This window comes from Lithobates pipiens, unplaced genomic scaffold (assembly GCF_037356315.1).
Source record: "Lithobates pipiens isolate NorthernLeopardFrog02 unplaced genomic scaffold, aLitPip1_a1.2 Scaffold_22, whole genome shotgun sequence".
NCBI lineage: Eukaryota > Metazoa > Chordata > Amphibia > Anura > Ranidae > Lithobates > Lithobates pipiens.
The window spans coordinates 185,541,207-185,548,897 of NW_027507784.1; the positions used below are offsets into that span (position 1 = coordinate 185,541,207).

Consider the following 7,691-nt stretch of genomic DNA (forward strand, 5'->3'; position numbering starts at 1 on the left):
ATAGTGTAAAATCATTTATTAAAACAAAAATATAAAACAAGAGATGCACTTACAAACATGAAAGAACATCGGGCATATCATCAAACTGGGCAAGCGTCGGCCGATCGCGAACACCAATCGATATCCCTTCTGGTACCAGTTCACATGAGGCAAGTCAGCGTGTCCTACGTAAAAGTGTTCCATTTGGAGGGCTCAAGTTTGATCCATCTTCAGACCCATTTTGTGATTAAGCGCTCCCTACCGGGACGTCTGGTAAAGGGCTATTATTACTTGTCTGGTGGAGGTGCACCTGGTTTTACTTCACGTTGATTGAAAAGTTTTACGATTGAATAGATCCCTTCTACACAGGGTGTTTCTCCAGTTGGACTTTTAATGGACTTTATGTTATCACATACATTTTCAGTACTGTTTGATTCTACTTTATATGTTTCTTGTTTTTGAATCGCTGACTTAGAATTGTACATTTTTTCCTTTTGGTTCATAACCTATGAGGGGCAATATATATGTTTACTGTATTTAGTTATAAGTAATGCCTTATGGTTTATTTAGTCATTAGTTTGGTGTGTTAGAATAATAGATCACAAGATACACTTCTTTAAGGTAGAGTGGTTTACATCCTAATAGAAGTATTAGGGATTGCGCAGTTCTCTTCTTTTTCTTTGTTTTTATATGTATATTTCACTTTGGGTATATATTAGAATTGCTGCATCACACATTTTCGTTAAGTATACACTGTAGCGCAGATTTCCTCTTCCTTTTTTCTCTACATGTGACACAACACTGATCACCGCTTCCGAATACATGGAGCTGTGATCAATGACACTAGGCATAGCAAGGAAATGCTTGCTTACATTAGGATTTCCCTGTTGTTCCTCTCCGTGAGATGATCGCAGGTATCCCCGCGGACATCGAGTCCACAGGACCCAAAATCACGCTTACAAAGCTCTCGCTGGTGCATGCCCGCAAGCAGCCTATCGCTTCTCGGCCTTTTGGCTAAGATCAAGTGTAGTATCTGTTCTTATCAGTTACCAGTAGGCGGCGCTTGCTTCCGTCCCTGTTCTACGGCGAGGTGGAGCAGGGGTGGCGGTTGCTATGCAAAGCCTGCTGGTGTAAAGGTGACCCGGAGCGGTTCATAGCCGAAAGGGAAGCCTTCTGATGGAGCAGGGGTGGCGGTTGCTATGCAAAGCCTGCTGGTGTAAAGGTGACCCGGAGCGGTTCGTAGCCGAAAGGGAAGCCTTCTGATGGGGATGGAGAACCACTGGTCGGTGCCAGTGGAGGGGACCCTGGCCTTCTGGCTTGGATTGTGGCAGCTTTAGCTCCAGTCAGTTTTTCGGGAGGGAATGCTTGTTTTCCTGTTCCAGCAGGGGGTCGGCCTGTACTTTCCAAATGTAATTAGGTAGGCGTGATGGGAGCGAGGGTGCGACCTGATGGTAAAGGGTCTCACCAAGCTCCTGGATCTCCATGCCTTTCTGGCTGGGGTGGGGGCTGTCGTGGTCTGGGCTGGGAGGTCGGGGATGCTTCTGTTGAAAAGCCCATGGTGATGTGCCCCTGGAGTGGCAGTCCAGGGGTGCCTTATGTTCACTGTGCTTTGCACTTTGATATTTGGCACCTAGGTCATGTCACCAGATACACGCTTTTTTACACCTGCCTCTAGGGCCGGCCTTTTGGCTAGGACCAGAGGAATTTTTGATTCCTGGCCGGAGGGCCTGGTCATTGTATTGCACAATGGCCACCTTTTCACTCTCCTCTTCACTATCCCTTTTCTCACTTTTTATTTATTTTATTTGTGTTGTGTGAGTCACGTTTGTCACTTCACGTTTGATGAGTAGGGTGTCGCTCCTCAGGCCTATCCTGAAAGTCTTGTGGGAGGGCGGACATAGGCCTTCTGGCTTGGTCCAACCTCTATTGGGGGGCCTACCTTCGGGGAAGCCCCATAGTACCAAGTACCCATGAGGTTCTGTTTCGGCAGTCCTCCCGGGGAAAGGAGGTCTTCCGGCTTCCGCTGGAAGACCACTGATGAGTCTGGTACCTCAGTCCCTGTCAGGAGCCTAATGCCCCGGGGGATCAGGGTATGGTCCTTCCTAGGGAGGACATCAGACACCCGTCTGCACTTTTTAGTGTGTCACTCTTTATGTGTGTGCACTTTTTTTATGCACCGGGTGGAAGTTTTTTGGGTGTGTTTTGCACGCCATGGGCTTTTTAAAAAAAATAACAAAAAAATTAAAGGGCAACGTACATGCCCTTCTGCCGCAGTATATCTGCGTGAGGTGGTTGATGTCTAAACCGCTTGCAACAAGTGAATACACTCCTAAGTGAAAATGTCCAAATTAGGCCAAAAGGGTCAATATTTTGTGTGGCCACTATTATTTTAAAGCACTGCCTTAATCCTCTTGGACATGGAGTTCACTAGAACTTCACAGGTTGCCACTGGAGTCCTCTTCCATTCCTCCATTAAGACATCACGGAGCTGGTTGATGTCAGAGACCTTGCATTCCTCCACCTTCCATTTGAGGATGCCCCACAGATGCTCAATAGGGTTTGGGTCAGGAGAGATGCTTGGCCAGTCCATTACCTTTACCCTCAGATTCTTTAGCAAGGCAGTGGTCATGTTTGGGGTCGCTATTTTTGAATACTGCCCTGCGGCCCAGTCTCCAAAGGGTGGGGGGGATCACGCTCTGCTTCCGTTTGTCACGGTACATATTGGCTTTCATGGTTCCCTCAATGAACTGTAGCTCCCAAGTGCCAGTAGCTCTCATGCAGCCCCAGACCATGACACTTCCACCACCATGCTTGATTATAGGCAAGACACACTTGTCTTTTTACTCCTCATCAGACCATGGGACATGGTTCCAGTAATCCATTGATGCGGTGTGTGGCTTATGATCTGAGCACTGACAGGCTGACACCCCCCCCCCCCCCCCAACCTCTGTAGCAATGCTGGCAACACTCATACCTCTAGTTCCCAAAGACAACTTCTGGATATGACGCTGAGCCCATGCACAATGGCGAGGCCTGTTCTATTGAACTGCTGTATGGTCTTGGCCACCCTGCAGCTCAGTTTCAGGGTCTTAGCAATCTTCTTATAGTTTAGGCCAGCTTTATGTAGCGCAACAATTTCTTTTTAGATCCTAAGAGTTCTTTGCCATGATGAACTTCCAATGACCCGTATACGAATGAGCTTTAACACACCTGAGACCTTTTAACACTGACAAGTTACATGTTCAATTTGGACATTTTCACTTGGGGTGTACTCACTTTTGTTGTCAGCGGTTTAGACATTAATGGCTGTGTCAAGTTATTTTGAGGACAGCAAATTTACACTTTTATACAAGCTGTACACTCACTACTTTGCTACAATGTAAAATTTAATTTCTTCAGTATTGTCACATGAAAAGTTAATAAAATATTTACAAAAATGTGAGGGGTGTACTCGCTTTTGTGAGATCCTGTATGTCAGCACCAGTGTTCAACTAAAGAGTTATCTGGCAGCCACCATGGAAGACAAGGAGTTCTATCAGGACAATTCCAAGAGCTGAGTGGCACCACTACAATTTTGTGAATCCAAGAAGGAAACTAGCAAATGACAGACACACCTTTACAACACACCCTGAAATAAAAATAAAAAATATAGGATTTTTATATACAGCTTACCTGTAAAATCCTTTTCTTGAGAATACATCACGGGACACAGGAGCTTCATTACATAGTGGGTTATATAGGCACCTCTGGTGATTGGACACTGGTTAACCCCCAATTAAGGAGAATTCCTCCCCTATATAACCCCTCCCATATGGGAGGCACCTCAGTTTTGTAGCAAAGCAATAGAAAACCACGTAAAACCCAAGAGGGGTGGGAGCCCTGTGTCCCGTGATGTACTCTAAAGAAAAGGATTTTACAGGTAAGCTGTATATAAAAATCCTATTTTCTTGATCATACATCACGGGACACAGGAGCTTCATTACATAGTGGGATGTCCCAAAGCAATGCTCAGATTGAGGGGAGGGAGACACAGATCATAATTATAGACCGCCATGGACCGGAGGACCTAAACTGCAGCCTGCAGTACACTGCGCCCAAAGGCGATATCCTCTTGCCCTCTGACATCCACCTGATAGAATCTGGTGAATGTGTGGACTGATGACCAAGTTGCAGCCTTACAGATCTGAGCCAGGGAGGCCTGGTGATGCACTGCCCAAGAAGCACTTACAGCCCTAGTTGAGTGCGCTTTCACTTGAAAAGGAGGGATTTTCCCTTTAACACTATAGGCCTGAGAAATAATCTGTCTAATCCACCTTGAGAGAGTGGATTTTGATGCCGCCTGACCCTTCCTAGGGCCTTCCGGCAAAATAAATAAGCAATCAGTTTTCCTTATCTGAGCAGTTGCCTGAAGATAGATACCGATTGCCCTTACCACATCCAAAGTGTGCAAAGATTCTTCCTCTGCGGACTGTGGGTCCGGAAAAAAGGATGGTAGGATTACATTTTGATTCAAATGGAATCCTGAAACCACCTTAGGCAGAAAGGACCTGTTGGGACGCATTACCACCCGGTCCTTATGAATAATTAGATACGGCTCTTTGCTGGAGAGAGCTGCTAGTTCTTTTTTTTATTGCCACATCAGCGAATCCTCTAGAGAGACTTAAATCAACTTTACGTTCATCACTGTCTCTTATTTTTAGTCTTCACATCATTGTAGCTTATCTTTTTTTTTTTCTTTTTTTTTTTTTATATATATATATATATATATATATATATATATACAAATTTTTTATGTATAAATTTATTTCTTTTTAACTACAAGTAATTTATTCACATTCCCATTATAATTATGTTACCCCGTAACCTTCCCTCCCTGCCTAACCCCACAATGTCAGTAATTTTTCTCTTTCGGTGTCTTCCTCTCTTAAAGGTCTTTATGGTCTTAATTGTGCTGTATAACTCCATTCTCTCTTGAAATCTTTCCAACCTCTCCATTTTTTTATAAATACTGCTCTTTTACTTTCATCCCGATATTTAGGCTTTCCATATTGAATATATCCTCCACCGCGTCTACCCACTCCCACGTCGTTGGACATTCGACCTCCTGCCATTTCTTAGGGATCAATTTTTTCGCTGCGTTAAGGAGGTGTGGGATAATTGTGTCTTGCTATTGTTTTACACCCCCCTCTGTACCATGGAATAGTACTATCCAGGGATCAACTTTCACTGTTGTTTTAGTTATCTCTTTTATCTTTTCTAAAATCTTTCCCCAGTATATGTTAATTTTTGGACATCCCCACCATAAATGTGTCATTGTTCCTATAGCTTTACAGCCTCTCTAACACTCAGCCGATCTTCCCTGTTGATATTTAGCAGTCTTTTCCGGGGTATTATACCATCGAGATAGACATTTGTAATTCATCTCGGCAGATTTGTTGTCTATTGCCGAACGGTGTGTTAATTTCAGTATTTTACTTATTGTTTCTTTATCCCTCTGTGTTCCTAATTCCTTTTCCCACTTTTTCATATTTGGCGGAATCTGCAGCTGGTTAGCTGACATCAACAGCCCATACATCCTAGAGATGGTACCTTTGACACTATCTGATGTACAGAGTTGCTCCAACCCAGTCAGCTCATCTTCCGATCTTATTGGTTGAGGTAACCTTCCTATGAAGTGAGCCAGCTGGAGATAACGCCAACTATCAATCAACATTAATCCCTTGTGTTCTAAATCTCTATGTAAAATAAGTTTCCCTTTTTTCATTATGTCTTTTATTTGTAATTTTTCCTTTTTTTATCCAATTCCCATCCATTACCCTCCTACCAGGTGGGAAATACTAATTTTCTTTTAGTGCTATAAGAGGTGAATTATAGTGTCTGTTTCATTTTTTGTAAACCCCATCCCAAATCCTAAATGCAATCCGTGTCAACTCGTTTGTGTCTGAATCTAGTGCCCTAAATTTTGGAGGGTTCCATACTATCTTACTAAGTTGTGCCTTACTATATACACATTCTAGGTTCACCCACCTTTTCTCATCTTTTTTCTCCCTTACCCATTCGACAATTCTAGACAACACTATCGCCTTATAATAGTATTGCAAATCTGGGACTGCTAATCCCCCTCGTCTTTTCTCTTGTTTTAATACGGCATGGGAGATCCTTGGTTTTTTATTATTCCATATATATTTACTCTTTAGGGATTCCAACTTTAGAAAGTAACTGGGAGGTATTGCGATCGGCATCATCTGAAATTTATATAAAATTTTTGGGAGAATAAACATTTTAAACACGTTTATTCGACCCAACCAGGATAGTAGTCTATTGGCTACCCTTCTGAGTTCAGATTTAATTTCATTTAATAATGGGATGTAATTTAATTGGTAAATCTTTTCCAAGGAGTGAGACAATTTTATTCCTAAGTATTTCAACTCTTTCCCCCACGTAAAATTTACATTGCTCTTGGATCAGTTGTACTTCTTGTTTACTAACGTTTATGTTAAGAATTTCAGATTTCATTTGATTAATTTAAAAATTTGACAGTTTCCCATAATAATCAAGGGCCTCAATTAACTTAGGCATTGAGTTTTTAGGTTTACTGATATAAAACAATACGTCGTCCGCATATGCTGCAAGTTTATGCACCTCCTGCCCCGCCGTGATTCCTGCAATTTCTGGGTTGTTTCTGATCGTCGAGAGTAAAGGTTCCAGTGACAGCACAAAAAGAAGGGGTGACAATGGGCAGCCTTGTCTAGTCCCGTTTTCCATCTCAAAGGGAGGGGAGGGTGACCCATTTATCTTTATAGTTACTGTAGGATGGTGATACAATTTTTTCAATTGTCTGAAACATAAATCCCCAGTCAACCCTGTCGAAGGCCTTCTGAGCATCCATCGACAGTAGTAAAGCCGGGGGTCCCGTCTTCTCCCTTTGAGATAGCAACAATAGGGTTCTCACCCCATTATCTTTGCCCTCCCTGCCAGGTACAAACCCTACCTGGTCCGGGTGTACCAGTGAGTTCATTGTCGTCTTCATTCTACTTGCCAATACTTTGGCAAATAATTTAGTATCTGCATTCAGCAGTGATATTGGTCTGTAGCTGGAACACCTAGTCTCGTCTTTTCCTTCCTTCCGGATTCAGTTATTGAGGCTGTCAGTGCCTCTTTACTCAACTCATTTTCTGTCCCTAGTCCGTTCATATATTTGCATAATCTCGGTATCAGAATGTCTTTGAACCTTTTATAATAACTAATTGTCAGTCCATCAGGTCCGGGACTTTTCCCAGGAGCTGAGTCCATTAGCGCCTTATTTATTTCCTCTTCCGTGATGGGGCTTTCTAGGTTATCTTTTTTAATTTTATCAATCTTAGGTAGTCTAGCATTGTTTAAGTATTCATCTATTTCTTTTGTTTTCTCTCCTGTCATCTTTTCCTTATTTTTTACTGCATATAGTCTCCCATAGTATGTTTTGAATGATTCTGCTATTTCTTTTGTTGTATAAACCATATCCCCATGTTCTGTTTGAATTTTCTCTATATAATTGATAGCTTTTTTCTTTTGAAGCATATTAGCTAGATATTTAGTGGGTTTATACCTGTCTTGATATCTTACTTTCGCCAATTGATTGAAACATTTTTTTGTATCTTGTTCCATTAGCCCTCGTAGTTCTTCTCTTTTAGATAGTAATTTCTGGTATAACTTTTTATCTATAATACCCT

The 7,691-nt window shown here is 42.3% G+C and overlaps 1 pseudogene; it reads left to right on the forward strand.

The window, feature by feature from the left end:
• Positions 1-973: 973 nt before the first annotated feature.
• On the forward strand, positions 974-1,058 carry LOC143925800 (U2 spliceosomal RNA; annotated as a pseudogene).
• Positions 1,059-7,691: the final 6,633 nt, after the last annotated feature.